This window comes from Chinchilla lanigera, unplaced genomic scaffold, assembly GCF_000276665.1.
Source record: "Chinchilla lanigera isolate Chin_1 unplaced genomic scaffold, ChiLan1.0 scaffold00025, whole genome shotgun sequence".
NCBI classification, from domain to species: Eukaryota; Metazoa; Chordata; class Mammalia; order Rodentia; family Chinchillidae; genus Chinchilla; species Chinchilla lanigera.
The window spans coordinates 22,834,349-22,851,568 of NW_004955426.1; positions in this window are offsets into that span (position 1 = coordinate 22,834,349).

A 17,220-nucleotide genomic window follows, 5' to 3' on the forward strand; every position below is an offset into this window, starting at 1 on the left:
TGGTTTTACAACTAGAAAAACATTCCCATGCAGCCATTAAATTTGGTAATTAAATGAGATGAGAGTGTAATTACCAGGGGCCACACATATGCTTCTTATTATAAGTGTAGCTGGCAATTGTTCATTCTTTTCCTGATTTACAGCACATTTTTCTATGGTTCTAGTTTAATGTGCTTCTAAAGATATTCTAAGAATTCACTTGCATGTTACTGGACAGCAACAGGTTTATAAACTTAATTAGGTTGATAATCATAGAAACTCAAACAAATATGACCTCTATAACAATTGCAATTTTAAATTTCAATAGCTGATGCATCAATGTTACCTGACTCTTAGCATTTTATATAAGCATAGGAAAGACAAATACTATAACTACCATTCTAAACCTCAGACATGTGAGCTTCAAGGAATCATCAAATATACTTCAAATTGGTTTTGTCCTTGAGTGGCCTGAAAATCTTCAGGGCATCTTGTCTTTTAGGTTTTGTTATTTTATTATTAAAAATTGTTGTTGTTTTGTTTTATTTTTCAATTCTGGGGATTGGAGGCTTACTTTTTACTAAAACATAACTGTATTGTTTAAATAGGTAATATAATGTTTACAATATTCAATAAAAGAAGAGCCTCCAGCAAATAAACAAGTTCAATTTTCTCCCCTGCCTTCTAGAATGCAATTTCCTTTTCTGGGTGTTACCACTGTTATCAATTTCTCATATATCTTTTTAATTTCTCATATATTCTTTTCATGTGGATGTTCATTCCCCATGCAAATATATTATACTATAAACACTCATTGAAACATTTCTTTTTTAACTCAACATTAATGCCTGTGAGATCTGTCAGTATCAATTCATAAAGAACTTACTCCTTCTGTACAGTATTCCATTTTATGGATGCACTATGCTCTGTGTAACCAATTCCCATTAGTGACTATTTAGGTTATTTCTAAGCTCTTGCTATAACACTGTGTCAATCTTTGCCCAGTAATGTCATTTTACACATAGGAGAGTGCTTATTAACAAAATACCAAAGAGCAGAAGATATAAGCATTTAAAATCTGATATGTACCATAAAGTATTACGATTCTATAACAATGTAATTTGTAATGACCAGTGCTGGACTTCACAAGAAAGGAACTGCCTCGGTGAATTCCAGTGATACACGGTCCCAACAATTTGCTTAGCCTCTCTGGTCCTAGCTGAAGGGGCAAGTAGACACAATAGCTTAGATCTAAAAGTGATGAACAGAAACAACTGTGCAAGATAGAGTGGGTGTTTAGGTTTAGGTTAGGGAGGTAACAGGGGAGTGAGAGGATCTGGGGGAATTGGGCTAGCAGCATTTAGAGTTAAGGCTGGCTTGGTTGAAGATGCCAGGAGAGGCACAGCTTAGTGAAGAGAACTACCTAGAAAACTTACTGTGCAAGTGTGGTGAGACAGAGAGAGAACATGACTCCTGAAATGAGAAAGCTTAAGTATGAATTCTGCCTCTACTACTTACTAGAGCTGCTTTGATAAATTAATACAGAGTTGTTGTAAAGAATAAAAGAAACACACATGTAAAAAATGCCTGTGGGGGCTGGGGATTTAGCTCAGCTGCAAAGCGCCTGCCTGGCAAGCGCAAAGTCGTGAGTTCGGTTCCCGGTACCGGAGAAAAACCAAAACAAACAAACAAACAAACAACAACAACAAAAAATGCCTGTGAAACAGCTTAACAAATGCCAGTGGAACCTGAATGAAATCAGGTTGCAACATGTTTAGGCATGAAGGAATACTAACCAGTGAGCTCACCAGACCAGCTACTGCATAAGTTTGGGCTATGTCTGGCTTGGTCACTGCTGTATGGTCTGTGTTTAGAATTGTGACTGTCACTGAATAAATGCCACTGAATATTTATGAAATGAATGAAGTTCAAGCCACCTGCACAAAACCAGAGAAGAAAGTGAAAATGCAGAGTGGTTAAGGCTGGAGTAATAGGGAACTATGTTTATGATTATAGTTTTAATCATTATGAGCAAAACCCATAGTTGTAGGTATTTTATGAAAAATTGTGTTGATTAAATAAGCAAGTGAATGAATGAACTTTTCAAAGTGCTTTCAGGAATTATTTTAGGAGAGCAATTAGGCTCTTCAAGCCCTAGTGGAAGAAAACAGTATTTTTATTTGAAATCAGTGTATTACAGAGATTGGAAGTGTTGAAAATTTGCACCTTATTTTATTTTTCTGTAGCTTTAAACTATTTTTTGGCCTATATTTTTGTAGGACTAGATGAAAGAATCCTAGGTCTCTGTTGTGGGGTACATGGATCTAAAGCCTGGTTTAAATGTTAAGGTATTTTGGGTTTTCATATGGAAATGTACAGGTAAAAAGATAATTCCTCAAAATTTGCACTGATGGAGCATCAGGTTTTTAAAGTTAAATGAGAAAATTTGGACTAAATGGTCTTGAATGCTCTTTTCAGCTCCAAAATTGTAGGATTTCATCAGTGAAAGCATAAGAGAGAGAGGAGACATTTTAAAAAAGAAAAAGACCCAGGATCTTGTGGGGTAGAAGCCAAACTACACTTGGAAGGTTATAATAAACACCTTGCATTTATAGAGTGTTTGCTAAGGGCCAGGCTTTACCTACCTTGTTTCCCTTAATCCTTACAATCCCTGCAAAAGAGTTGAAAATTCTGACTAGTGTCCAGCAGCTGGAAAGAAGGAAAACTTTCTAAGCACATGCCATGATTCAAAGCAGCAAAACTGCCAACAGTAACTGGCTTTGTAAAAGTAATTGCCGCCCCAAATCAAATACCTCATCCCCTAAATTGAGAAGGCTATTAATCTGGGGGTGGTCTTCTCGCTACAAAGACATACAGAGATAATGTCATCTTTGACTGTGAAGATCAAGGTCTGTACGACAGGAAGTCTGAGTGTGTGTGACTCCATAGAGCAAGGTTTCTTGCTTGGCATCTTTCCCTCTCTAGAATCAGATATTTTCTTAATTGGTGACATTTTTCCTTTCTATTTTCTACTTCTGCGAACTGGCCTAATCCTAATTTGGCAGAATTGAATTTCTAGGTTCTTTTTATTGATATTGGATGTGCACCAATAGTCAGAGGGTGGTGGAACTATAGCTCTCCAAGTGCATGACCAAATGAAAGGTGATTAAAAACAAAATCTGGAGAAACCCTGCAACTACAAAGTTTCTGAAAAGCAGACACAAAAGCATGCAATTCTGTGACTCCAAGTCTTTGCATTAGGTAATGTTATAGTTGTCACCAAATAATTAAATTCTCTAAACCAGCAGTAGATTTAGTGCTATTTTGTAAAACAATCTTGGGCACCATTTTAATGTGTAAAGAGATTTATATTCTTGAACCCTGTTCATTCAAGGATAGAGAGCATTTCTGTGCTATTTTAGGTCATGGGTTGGTAACTATGGCACATAGGTCAAACACAGTCTGTGTCTTTTTCTGTAAATAAAGTTTTATTGGAACACAAACATGCTAATTCACTTCTCTACTGTCTGTGTCTTTTCCCCAAACCAGAAAGCCTGGCCAGACTTGGGGGGCTGGGGATATCATATTACAAGGAAAATATAAAATTAACTGTGTCTCTTAGTTGTATGTGGATGGAAGGTGAACTTACTAGCCTAAAATTAAAAAATTGTATTACCCACAGCTATTCAGATAAAATAAATTTTAAAAAGCTGCTTCCCTTAATTCTTCTTGCTGAAAATGAAAAAGTTAAAGGTTTCACAATTTCTTCACCATGTAATCCTATCTCAGAGCTGTCACTATCTTAATAGTGTATTGATTGGCTCACAGTCTAGCTATCTTTAAAGAAGCATTATTACTCTGTGGGGCCAAACATGAAAAACTACTTTTAAAGACCTTTTTAAGGGCTTTTTGATTTTTCAAAAGCTTCTTGGGGGCTTATTGAGCTTTTCTGGCAGCTGGAATTAACTCTACAAAGCTCTTTCTCTGTTTCTGAGACAGTGAATTCATCTGAGGCCGGCAAATTATCAATGACTCATGGGGGGTAAGATAAAGGGGCCCCCGAGACAAATTAATGTGGTAATTAATTACATGGACACCTGTAGTTTTAGGGTCTTTGTAAGTAATGGCATTTTTGCTACCACTGCATTGGAAACTCGGGATAATTATCAATAGTCATTTAAAATATGTGAAGTGGACTCCAGTACTTATGGGTAAGGAATAGGAAGAAAAGAAGATTTATTGTAAAAGTTAAAACTTTTATTGCATAACATAGCATTAAACTGTTTTTCAATTACAAAATGCCTGATAAGCTGAAATAAGACTGCATTTATGTAATGTATTTCTTTTCCTCAATTACTAAGAAAAAGCACAGAATACTTTTTATTGGGGGCTTAGGAAAAGATTTGATGATCATACACCAAAATGTTATCACTTCGGGTGATGGCGTTGTGGTTGGGTCTGGTCTTCCTTTGAGAATATCTGTATTTCACTAGTTTTCCCCAAGAAGCACATATTCTTTTGGAGTTGGCTTCACACCTCACTGTGCTCTTGGGAAAAACACTTATTCTGCTTTTTTCTGCCATCTCAAGATGAAACAGTTAATAGAATCTACTTTAAAAAGTGGTGGGAAATATTAAATCACACAAAATGGCTGATAGTTGACTATCTTTTGACCTATGAAAATGATGAGTTGAAATGATTCAACGTAATGTTAAGTAAATGTTTAGCAGTGCTCCCGACATGTACTAAGCCCTTGGGAAATATTAGTCATAAAAGAATGCTAAGGAAATACAGAGACAAGACTTTCAGAAACAAAAAGACAAGCACATTTACTGAATATTCAGGCTTATTAAGGTATAATTTATATGAACTGCACAGTCCTGTAAATTTTGAAAAACTTTTCTAATTGGGTAACCACAGGCATGACACAAGACAGTGTTATCTCTCCCCGCAAAATCTACTGTGCCGCCATGTACCCAACTCCTTCCTCTATCCCTAGTCCCGAAGTCCTGTCTTTAGAGTGTTGCCTTTGATATGGACTTTTCCCTTACTTTAATTATCCAAATGTGTTCAATGACCTCCTTCTTGTGTGGACAGACACCTGCCCCTGCAGAGGCAGAAGAGAATAAGCATCCCTCTGGCCAGCAGTGACTCGGGTACTTCAGGGAAAGCGCTTTCTCCTGGCTCTGGAGGGTGACAGACGCTGGGGTTCCAGGATGTGTAGTGGGCAGGGGCTGGCATTTGATGAGGATTTACTCTGCTTGGAATTCACAACCCTACGTGAATGGCGGCAGGTGCTCGGGTGGCCCATTTTGGGTGCCTTTCCCAGCCAAAGGAGGGATAAGGATTTTGTGGTTTTGCTCTTGATTAAAATATTTATCACTTCCTTATCAGAGGTCTCATTACTCAGTGATCATGTTAAGTTCCAAATCCTAATAGAGCTGAATAAAGATTCCTCCTTCATCCAGATCTTTTTTTAAAAAAATAATGTGTCCCCTCCCACGTGGACATAGGCCCTCCTTTCTCCTGGACTTTCAGCAGCATTTAACTCAGGGCTCAGCCTCTCTGAGGTGTTGCCTGCCTTCCTGGTACCTCTTTATCGTGGCATTATTTCTGCATGAATATAACTTGCCTCAAGCTCTAATTGGCTGATCTTTATGATCTTGAAATCATAATGTCACTCCTGTTGCAAGTGTTCAGTGTGCCCTAGCGTTCTCCAGATGAAATCTGGACTCTTGCTGGGCAAATAAACCCATCATCGTCTGAGCCATCTGGACTTAAACAGTGTAATTAGTGAGTTTGATTTATTGGATGCATACAGATCCTCCCAAATCAAGAACCTGGAACATTTACAAACACAGGCCATTTCTTACCATACAACACACTTCAACAAATTCCAAAGTGTTGGTCTCATAGGCAGAGGCTGTTTTGTATAGTGGTAAGATTCATAGGCTTAGGATCCACCTACTTTTGCTTAGATCTTGATCACTCCTTTTACTACCTCTGTGACCTTGGGCCTGTTACTTTACTGCTATTGTGAATCTTCGTTTGTGAAACTCAAGGATTTTTTGTGTGGAAAACTGTTTTCTCCGTCATAAACACTCTTCCAGGTTGTTCTGCCTTTGCCCTTCCTGCTCCTACTACCGGACATGGCTTCTCCATGTCTGTCCATCTGGAAGCTCCCATCACTCTTAGACCTGTAGTATCAAATTCTTGATCTCTTTGGGTAGCTTCCAGGCTCCCTCTGCCTTTTTTTTTTTTTAAAAAAAAGGAAACCCATTTGTTTGGAAGTTTCTGGGATCCCTACTTCCCTATTGATCTGTAAACACACTGAAGTGGGAAGAACACACTACACTTAATTAGTGTTATTGAGTGCCCCTTACAACTAAGTCACTGCTCTACACTTTTTACACCTACTAATTCACTTATCTCCATAACAATTCTATTAGCTGGGCACTGTCATTCCCCCCACTTTGCAGATAAGGAGACGGAGACACAAAAGTCTACGTCATTTGCCTGTATTGACCCAGCCTGAGGAGACGTAGTTAGATGGATATCAGATCCAAGAATTCCAGCTCCAGTGTGCACATTTTAAATCATTGTGCTGTATCAAGAGTATGGTTGAATAAATAAAAACTATAGGCAATTGATGGCAAAGCTTTTAGATCTTTTAATGATACAAACAGCCTGCTGCAGCATATGTGGCATAGGGTTCGCCACCACTGCTATAGGCCAATGCTTGTCAATCTATGCACATAAATCACGAGGGGAACTTGAGATACAAATTCTGATTCGGTATGTTTGAGGTGGCACCAAGATTCTGTTTTTTAAATAAGCTCCCAGCCAATGTTAGTGGTCCATAGACCATACTTTGAGATTAGTGGTTTAAAGTTTTGTGGGGTTTTTTGGTCTCAAGACTTTTTTACAATATTAAATATTATTGAAACTACCAAAGGATGTCTGTTTACGTAATTACACTGACCAGTATTTGCTGTAATAAAAATGAAAATCAAAATATTTTTTAAAAATTTCATATGTAACTATATAACACTATACATTAATATAAATAACACTCTTTAATGAAAAATAAATATATTTTTCAAAATGAAAAATTTGTGGAAGAGTGGCATTGCTCCACATTTCTGTAAATCTTTTTAAATGTCTGGTTTAATTGAAGTAGCTGCATTTTCAACCTAGCTCTTTATTCAATATGTTGTAGTACAACATGACATGGAGTCTCTGAAAAATAGCTTCATATACTCACGAGAAAATTCAAGTCCCAAAGGCCCGTGCTTCATATTATTATAAGAATAGTTTTAACTTTATAAATCTCCTGAAAGGTCTCAGAGAGACCTCCAAGTGTCCCCAGACCATACGATCACTGCTCTAGACCACTCTAGTAAATCCTGGAGCACCTGAGAGTTGTGTTCATTGTGAAATCAGGCTTTGGTGCTTTGTTTTTTGGACTTGAAGAATTCTCTGAGGATTCTCATGCTGGTGCCAGGACCTGTTGTCTTTTCCAGTTGCAAATTATACTTCATTTTCATCTTATGCCGATACTTGACAATGGTCTCAGCATAGATAAGAATCTCCTTTGAAAACCCATACTACCTTTGGACAGAACATTCAGTAAAGAAGAGAATCAAAAAGGAAAAACATTTTATTGAATCTCTAATTGATTTTTAAAAATTGCTTTAAAATAGATCATCCCAATCTAATGCATTGACTTTAAGCATGATTTTCTTTATACGTATTTGCTATATTTTTTAACACAAACATGGTCTTATAAGTTTTAAAATATAAATTTTGAAGTATCATACACCCATGTCTCTTCCCTACTTTTTTATACCTTACTCTTTTGACTGAATTTCAGACTTACACCAAGTAAGCATCTACTACTTAGGAGAGCCCTTTAGTGGGTTCAGTGGTTCTTTGATCTGAACTTTCCTTTGAACTCTGAAAAATTTGCTAGAAAATTTGCTTTTCTGCTGGCTTGGTACCACCTGGACTCTGAATTATAACCAAGGTGTTATGACCTTTGGCAAATTCATCAGGGCCAGGTAGATGTCATCACCCTGTCCGTTTGAGCCTACAGGCTCCCTCTCTGGGACAATATCTCCTCAAAATGTGATAATCTCAATTTAGAGAATTAGAATCTCAGAATTGCAAGGGATCTTGGAGGTCATCTAGACCCTTGCAACTCAGATGTGGCCTTCAGATGGGTACCTTAGGCATTCCTTGGGGACTTGTTAGAAAAGTAGGCTCTCAGATCTCACTCAGACCTATGGAATTAGAGTCTTCCTTTTAACAAGATCCCAGGAGATGAGTGTGTGGATGAAAGCTTAGGAAGTGCTGCTCCAGAGCATCCTCCTACCAATGCAGAAACCCTGGGTGCAGCACCCTTTCCACTGCTCACCCCTGCTCATCAGCCTTCACCACCCAATGGCCCTCTCTCTTGTGAAGAGGGGTTTCCTTTTGCATATGTAAGTTGCATGGGGAGCTTTAAAATCCTCAACACTGAGACCTTGCCCCTGATTGATAAAATCAGAATCTCTGCAGATGTAGAGCTGGGTTTGATGCAGCCTCCCTCTCCAAGTGATTCTAACATGCAGCCAAGCTTTGAACTCCTGTTGCAGAGGCATCCATTTGCATCTTACGCTATCTACTTCTTTCCTTGCTTTGATTTCCCATGAAAATGCAAATATGCCCTCAGAAAGGCAAAACTGTTATCTCTCATTTACACTTTGCTTGGAAATAGGGTTTTTTTTATCAGCATAAATAATTTATTGCAAGCTCTCTAATACCATACACTAGTAGGCTTGATAATTCACATAGAGGTGTGCTGGGATGAAGAAGCCAGGAAGGCGTTAGAGGATGAGATGAAAGTCTAGGGTGTGAAGATGGTCAGTAAGGGGCAAAGGTCATGGTTAGTACTGACAGCTTTTGGTCAACCAAACTACCCTATATTGGAAGAAAATGAGCTGGGACAAGAAGTGGAAGTTCCTCTTTGACCAGCCCACTGCAGGATTCTGGACCCTTCTTCTACTTCTTCATACATGGTCCTGCAGGGTGAGGGGAGTGTGGAGGGTAAGAAGCATTCTATCTGCCATAAGATCAGAGCCCTGTCTACTCCTTAGCCTGACAGTCCTAAGAGAACTTTTCTTAAAGTCATAGTTTTGCTAGCCTCAAAAGGTGCTAGTTATTTTCTTCAACTCAGTAATCCCCTTGAGGAGTAAACCGTTTTGTTTGTGATATTACTAGTTAAAAAACTGAAATCTGGAATTTGGGGGGCCAGATTTAGGGGGAAATAATATTTCAATAACTTATTAGCTTTTAAACTGCACAGTTTTATATTTAGATAGTGCTGCATTACATTAGATGTTGTTTGAGAATGTATAAATCATGTTAACATTAATTCTAAACAGACTAAAGAGATAATCAGTTAAACATTTAGAGAGGGGAGGGAATGTTGTTCTACAAGGAAAATCAAATTACTGCACGTAGTCCTGTTAATGTGCTACCTATAAAAATATAATACAAAGCAAACCCTAATAATAAATAAATTTGGAGTCTCTAATATTTTAGATTCTAGTGAGTATCATTCACATATCATAATTTAGAAAATTTGAAGTTTACAAATTATCCTGTATGTGTATTTGTTTTGCAGACTAATACATTTGAGAAATAAATAAGTGTAATTAATTTAGATGCGGATAAAAATCTCATCACATCTTCTCCCTCCTTTTTCCTACCAGTCCAGCCTTCAACTCTGGGTAAACATATTAGAATGTTGTTTAATAATAAATTTGACATGTAAGATGGACATCAGGATTTGAAAAGTTACTGCTCAGTTTTTTTAATGTCCCAGCAGTTAATCTTTAGAGACAACTTGCTACTGAACTTTACTCTTTAGACTAACCATATATGGTAGGAGGAAGGGATTATGCATTAGGGTGTGTTTAGAATTTTAGAATATTTTCTTTCTTTTTTTAGTGTAGTGTGAACACTTAACATGACACCTACCCTCTTAGCAGAGTTTTCTTTTAAGTTAATTTTTATTGGTACATTTTGCTGTGCATAATGATCACATCATCATAGGGAATTTGTACCTGTACATAATATATCTTAAATTCTTTTTTTTCCTATTCCTCTTCCTTCCTGTTAACCCTTCTTTCTCTCCCCATTTACAAGACTTGGTTTCCATTTTTTTGCTTACATTCTTCTGTGAAAATCCCTACTCCCTTCATTCTCTTTCCCTCCTCCCCCTTGTTCCCCTTTACCCTTCTCCCCCTTGTTCCCTGTTTTCTTCCTACTTCCAAATATCTATCTTCCATTTTGCTCCTTATTTACCCTTTGGGTTTCTCACACACGAGAAACAATGTGATACTTAAACATGTGTGTCTGATTTATTTCACTTAAAATTATCTCCTCAGGTGCACCCACTTACCTAAGCACGTCTCAAGTTTATCCTTCTTTATGACAGGGTAGGGCTCCATTACATATAAAAACCACAGTTTCTTTATACATTCACCCATTGACTGTCATATGAGCTGTTTCCAAGATTTGGATATTACAAATTGTGCTGCTATCAACATAGGTGTGCATAGATAACTGTAGTATGATACTTTTAACTCTTTGGGAAGATATCAAGAAGGGGAATATCTGGGTCAAATGGAATTTCTACTTTTAGATTTTTGAGGAATCTCCATACAGATTTCCACAGTAGTTGCACTAATTTACACTCTCACCAACAGTGGAGAAGGATTCCTTTTTTCTCACAGCCTTACCAGCATCTGCTGATTTCGTGATGATAGCCATTCTTTCTGGGGTGTGATGGAATCTCAATGTTGTTTTAATTAGCATTTCTGGAATGACCAATGATGTTGAACATTTTCTCATATATTTATTTGCTATTTCTACTTCTTCATCTGTGAAGTACCTATTCATTTCAGATGCCCATTTTTGGACTGGGTCTCTAAATTTGGGGGGTCTGATTTTTTGGTTTCAACCTTGTAACTATATATTTTATATATTCTAGGTATTAGTACTTTGTCTGAGGAAAAGCTGATAAAATTTTCTTCCCACTCTGTGGATTGTCTCTTTACTCTGTTGGTGGTTTCTTTTATTTTTTAGTAAGATAAAATCCCAATTGTTGATTCGTTGTGATATTTCCTGTGTGATAAGGCTTTTGTTCATGAAGTCTTGGCCTACACCTATGCCTTCAAAAGTTCTGCCTATTCTAATTTCCAGAAGATGATTTCTGTTTTAATGTTTAGGTCTTTGATCCATTTCAGTTTCAGTTTAGTGCATGGTTAGAGACATGGGTCCAGGTTTACTCTTCAGCATAAATAAAGCCAGTTTTCCCAGCACCATTTATTAAAGAGGCTATCTTTCTTCCAGGGTATGTGTTTGCCTACTTTGTCAAAGATAAGGTAGCTGAGTGTGTTTGAAGTTGTTTCTATTTCACTGATCCTGTTTTTTGTTAGTATCATGCTGTTTTTATCATGGTAGCTTTTTAGCAGAGTTTTAAGTGTAAAATACCAGGTTATGTATAGTTACAAGGTTGAACAGCAGTTCTCTAGAACCTCTTCATACTGCATAACTGAAACTGTATCCACTGATTACCAAAACCCTACTGCCCTTCCCCTGGAGATTCCCTGCAACTACCAATCAACTCTGTTTCTTGGAGTTTGCCTATTTTAGGCACAGCACATAAGTAAAGCTATGCAGTATTTACTCTTTGTTTATTTAGCGTAATCCCCTCAAGATTCGTCTGTGGTGTCTCATACTGCAGGGTTTCTGTTTTAGGCTGAATAGAATCCCATGTGTGTATGCACCGCATCTCCTTATCTATTCTTCTGCTGGTGGACCTTCAGGCCTTTCCACATCTTATCTGTTGTGAATAGAGTGTGATGAGCACGGGAGGGCTGAGAGGATTCCTGTTTGGAACATGCAGTTTGGCTTCTCAAGAGAGGAGGAACATTTTCAGGTGGAAAGAAGGTGGAACATTTTCAGAAGCACGTTTTTCCCTAAGTTTCACTGTTTTCTTTCATTAATAAGATATTTGTATTTTTATTTAAATATCAGTTTTGGTACATGTATCATACTTTTTCCTCTGGCTTATATTTTCATTCCAATAATCTTTATCTTTGAAGATATATAAATTGAAATTAAAAGTAACATTTAATTTTTAATTTTCTTTAAAAATCAAAGCTTCCAATTTAAGTCAAAACACTTTAAAAGTGACCTTATGCCAGGCATGGTGGTGTACGTGTGTAATTACAGCTGTCTGGGAGGCTGAGGCAGGAGAACTGCAAGGGCAACTTAGTGACTTAGAGAGGCACAGTGTGAACATTAAAAATGAAAAGGGCTGGAGATATAGCTTGGTGAAATGCCCTTGGATTCAACCCCTGGAACTGAAAAAATGTCACCTTACAATGTGCCTTATAATTTCCTAGAATTAAAAAAATCACAAAAAAGCAACTATCCCCAAACAAATCTTTTATATAAACACAGATTTCTTAAACCAAAGTATATCTATGAAGGGCCATCAATTGGACTTGTGATTTCCTTTGTCTAGTTGCTTGTCATTAAAATACAAAATGGGAACTAGGAGTGTAGCTCTGTGGGTACAGTGCTTGCCTAGCATAGGTGAGGCAGAGAGAGAGAGAGAGAGACAGAGAGAGAGAGAGAGGGGGGGGAGAAGAAGAAGGAGGAGGAGGAGGAGGAGGAGGAGAAGGAGAAGGAGAAAGGAGAAGGAGAAGAGAAGAAGGAAGGAGAGGAGGAGGAGGTGTGAACAAGATGAAGGAACTGGAGGAAAAGAAGAAGCAGGAGGAGGAGGAAGGGAAAAGAAGAAAGGAGAAGGGGGAAGAGGTGGGGAAAGAAGGAGGAAGAAGGGGGAGAAGGAGGAGAGGGGAAGAGGAAAAGGAGAGAGAAGAGGAAAGGAGAAGAGAGTAGAGTAGAGGACAAGAGGGGAGGGGAAAGCAGTGGAGGGAGAGGAGAGGAGAGGGGAGAAGGAAGCAAGGTTAAATTTTGGAATCATGATTATAATAAGAGCTTGGTGAGCTGAGTGTGGTGGCACATGCCTATAATCCCAGCACTTGGTAGGCTGAGGCAGGAGTATCACTGCGAGTTTGAGGCTAGCCTGTGCTACATGGTGAGTTCAAGGCCAGCCTGTCACAACTCTACCCACACCCCGAAAAAGAAATTTTAAAAAAGGAGCTTGGGGTCAGAAAGTTATTCAAGCCATCCATTTCTATTCACCCAGTTCATTCATGACTGCCTTCTACGTACAAGCTATCACATCCATGTTTAGTGATTTCTTCACAGGTTTGCTCATTATTGGCATTTGGACCATCTTGGTCTTTTCCTTCAACTCTGATACCAGAGCCTTTATCATATTTCCTTGGGATAACTGCTTAGTGTCTGGACACAGTTGAAGAGGATGTATGAGGAGCTACCTTCATGAACAAGAATGTCCAGGATGGAGAGGATCTTGTGTTCTGCCACCTTAGCCCAAGGCACTGATGTCAGAAAGGAAATGTGACCAGTCTAGGGACATATAGTAAGTATGAAGAAGAAAAACAGGTGCACAGGAAGCAAGCACACTGGATAAATTAAGAGATATTAAAGCTGAAGTGGAATATGAATGGGTCAGTTTTTCTAGAAGCAGCTAAGACTAAATTGTGTCTCTCACCAGCTGTAGGTATACTCCATATTTGTTTTCTTTCATTTTAATGGTTTAGCCATTATTTGTACATATTCAGGAAAATTCTTATCTAGTATTTCACTATCTTTTTTGTTTTTTTTTTCTTCTTTTTTTTTTTTTTTGTAGTATTGGAGACTTAACCCAGGAACACTGAACCATGTCCCGAGATGTCCCTAGCTCTTGTTTTGTTTGCTTTGAGACAGAGCATTGCCAATTTGCTCAGATTGGTCTCAAACTTGGATTCTGTTGCCTCAGCCTTCCAGGTACCTGGGATCATAGGCATGTGCCACCCCATGAGGCTTAATATTTCAATATATTTTGGGAGCTATCTTTTATTGTCACAAGATACAGTCCTCGTTATACTATTATTTCTAGTTCACATGGAAAGAATAAAACTCAAAGCTTTATCTCTGACCTCTGTTATATACCACTTAGTAATAACCCACTAGTGCTTCTAGAGTTTAATTCCACAGGGGACCTAGCCTGTGGAAATAATGGAATGAAACAAAGGCAACACTCAACATCCAGTGCGTGGTATGCATGGTGCCTTGAGCTGTCCCCTAAGTAGGCTTCCCCGTTATTCAGGGCTGGAAACTGAAACTAACCCTCCTCACTTTTAACTGTTCATCTTTCTTTATATTGTCATTAGTTAAAAACATGTATCTAAGCCATCCTCTGCTAAATAATTTCCTTGGAAACAATCTTGTTTCCACTTCTACCAGCACAACCATACTGACGTGCCACACACGTGCTCTTGTTTAAGCCCTTTCCTCCCTCACCCTTCCTCGCATGGGGCTGGATGCAAGCCCACACTGCCCCAGTCCAGGTATTCTTCACCTTCTTGACACCTTCCACCTGCTGATACTCACTGATGGGACCCTACAAGACAGTCATCCCTCAGCATGCAGGGGAGATTGGTTCCCTACGCATACTGAAACCTGGGCACAATCAGTGAAGGACTCATAGCACTGTGTTTGCACACAACATACGCACAGCCTTCCGTATATTCCACACTATCTCTAAATTGCTCAAAATGCACAATGCAATTGAGTGCTTTGCAGAGGTCAGTGGAATCACAGGAATCTCACTGATGATTAGGGACAGGGCTAGAACTAGAGCGCAGATCTCCTGACCTCTAGTCCGTGTTGCTTTCTTTACCACTGCATTGTTTTACAAAAAGAAAAGCCTGTGTTTTGAATTTGTGTACTAGCTCTGAAATTAGATGCCTTTAGTAAGGTATGAAGTTGCACGTGGCCACTAGGGCCTCCCTTGTTCTGTTGTGCTGTGTGTGGTTTAAAGTTAGCTGGTTTGTAGTTGGAGGGTCCCCAGACCTCCCTGTGCTTTCGGGAAGATGGTAGCTTCTGCTCTCCTCATATATTCAGTGTGGAACCTTCAGATGTGGTTACATAATCTGTGTGTCTGCTTTCTGTGCCTACCTCCCAAGTGGGAGCATTTGTCCCAAGCTCTTCACTCTCCCCACCTGAATGTTCAAAGCTGCATCTTTTCCCTTGTTTCTCTGTCCTCAGTACTCTTCCTGTCCCACAAAGCACTCCCCTGAGACTGCTCCATATTCTTTTACAATTCATTATTTTCTTTTTACCCACTAATATTATTCCAATGATTAAAACCATAAGCAGTAAAAAATAACATAACACTAATTGCCTCTATTCAGTCAAACCCTTGATCCTCTTCTCGTACTCTGTTACACCTGAACTCTACTCTGAATTGCTTTGGTGACTTGGTTCCACCTTAGCACATAATGTACAGAATCCATTACTTGTTAAATAACAGGATAGTTTTCCATAAGGTATTTTTATAATCTCTCCTCTAGTGACAGATATGTGTATTGCTTCTAGGATTTGCTATTACCAACAAATCATACGTCATACTCGGACCTCATCTGCCACAAATGTCCCCTGCCCAGATCACTATTAAACTCTTTTTTCTTGTCTGCTGTAAATCCTGGACCTAATATCCTAGGTGACATTTAAACTAACTAATAAATTAATCCTTACCATTGTGTTAACAGATATGGTACTAATGAGAACTCCTTAACTTTTCAGAAAGAACATGTTCCTTTTAAGAACTGCTTAGATAAAAGTTTTTCAACAGCCCCCTCCTTCTCTTTTCTATGCTTTTTGAAATAGGGTTATAATCCATAACAGAAGTGACATATTTCAATGCACATGTGTATTTCAAATGGCAGAAGTTTTATGAAAATCAAATGGCCAATAAGTGAAATATTTTGGGTTCAGGTTGTCACATCCTCAAAAATAATGCAGAGTGGCTCTTTACTTGGCTAATCCCAGGTGAATAGTGTAATCCTGGCTTCACCCTTGAATATCAGCCTGTCTGGTATTCTAATCTTCTCCCTGTAGAGATGTAGCTGCCCATCCCTACACCAGAAAGGAGAACACAACTGAAAAAAGCCTGCCTCATACCATACATGAAACTCTATTGCAGATCTGAATGTGGCAGTAAGCAAGAAAGCTTTTAGAAGGAAGCTGGAATAATGTCTTGGTGACCCTGAGTTAAGTAAAGATTTTTTAAATAGGAAATGAAAAATGCTAGCCATAAAGAGATTAATTGTACTAATTAAAATGAGGATTTTTTTTCTCATTAAAATCATTATTATGAGAGTTAAGAGATAAGACCAAATGGGAAAAATATTTACAATGCAGGTTGAGTACCTCTTATCTAAAATGCTTGGAACCAGAAATATACTGGATCTCAGATATTTTTAGAATTTAGAATTTTGCATGCACATAATGAAATACTTGGTAGTTAGAACATAAGTGTAAACAAAAACACTATTTGTTGCTTGTATATGTCTTATACACACAGTGGGAAGGTAATTTTATATAATATATTAAAATAATTTTTTGCATTAAACAAAGTTCCATGGTATGAGATTTTCAACTTGTGACATGATGTTGGCATTCAAAAAGTTGTGGGTTGGTGCATTTTGGATTTTGAATTTTTGGATTAGGGATACTCAAGTATTACAAAAGCTTCTCTGACTTGTATCCACAATATATAAAGAACTTCTACAAATCTCTGAGAAACAGACAATCTAACAGAATAAATGAGCAGAAGACTTTAATAAGCACTACACCTAATAGGACATACAATAACCAATAAGCAAATGAAAAGATACCATACTAATTATCAATGAAACATAAATGAAAACCATAATGTGATGGTGTTCATATACACCAAAAAGGCTAAAATGAAAGCAACAATTAATATCAAGATTATTTCAATGACGGGAACTCTCTTATACTTACGTGGGAATGTAAGTTGGTATAGCCACATTGGAAAATTGATATACCTTCTAAACCTAACCATAAGTCTATCATAGTAATTCTGTTCACTTGTATATTCACCAGAAATGCATGCATATGTCTGCCAAGACATAAGCAAGTATATTACAGTGGCATTCTTGGTTGTCTCTCCTAACTAGAAACAACCCAAATGCCCATCAGCAGTAGACTGGATGAATTAATTGTGCTACATTTATCAAAAGGAATATT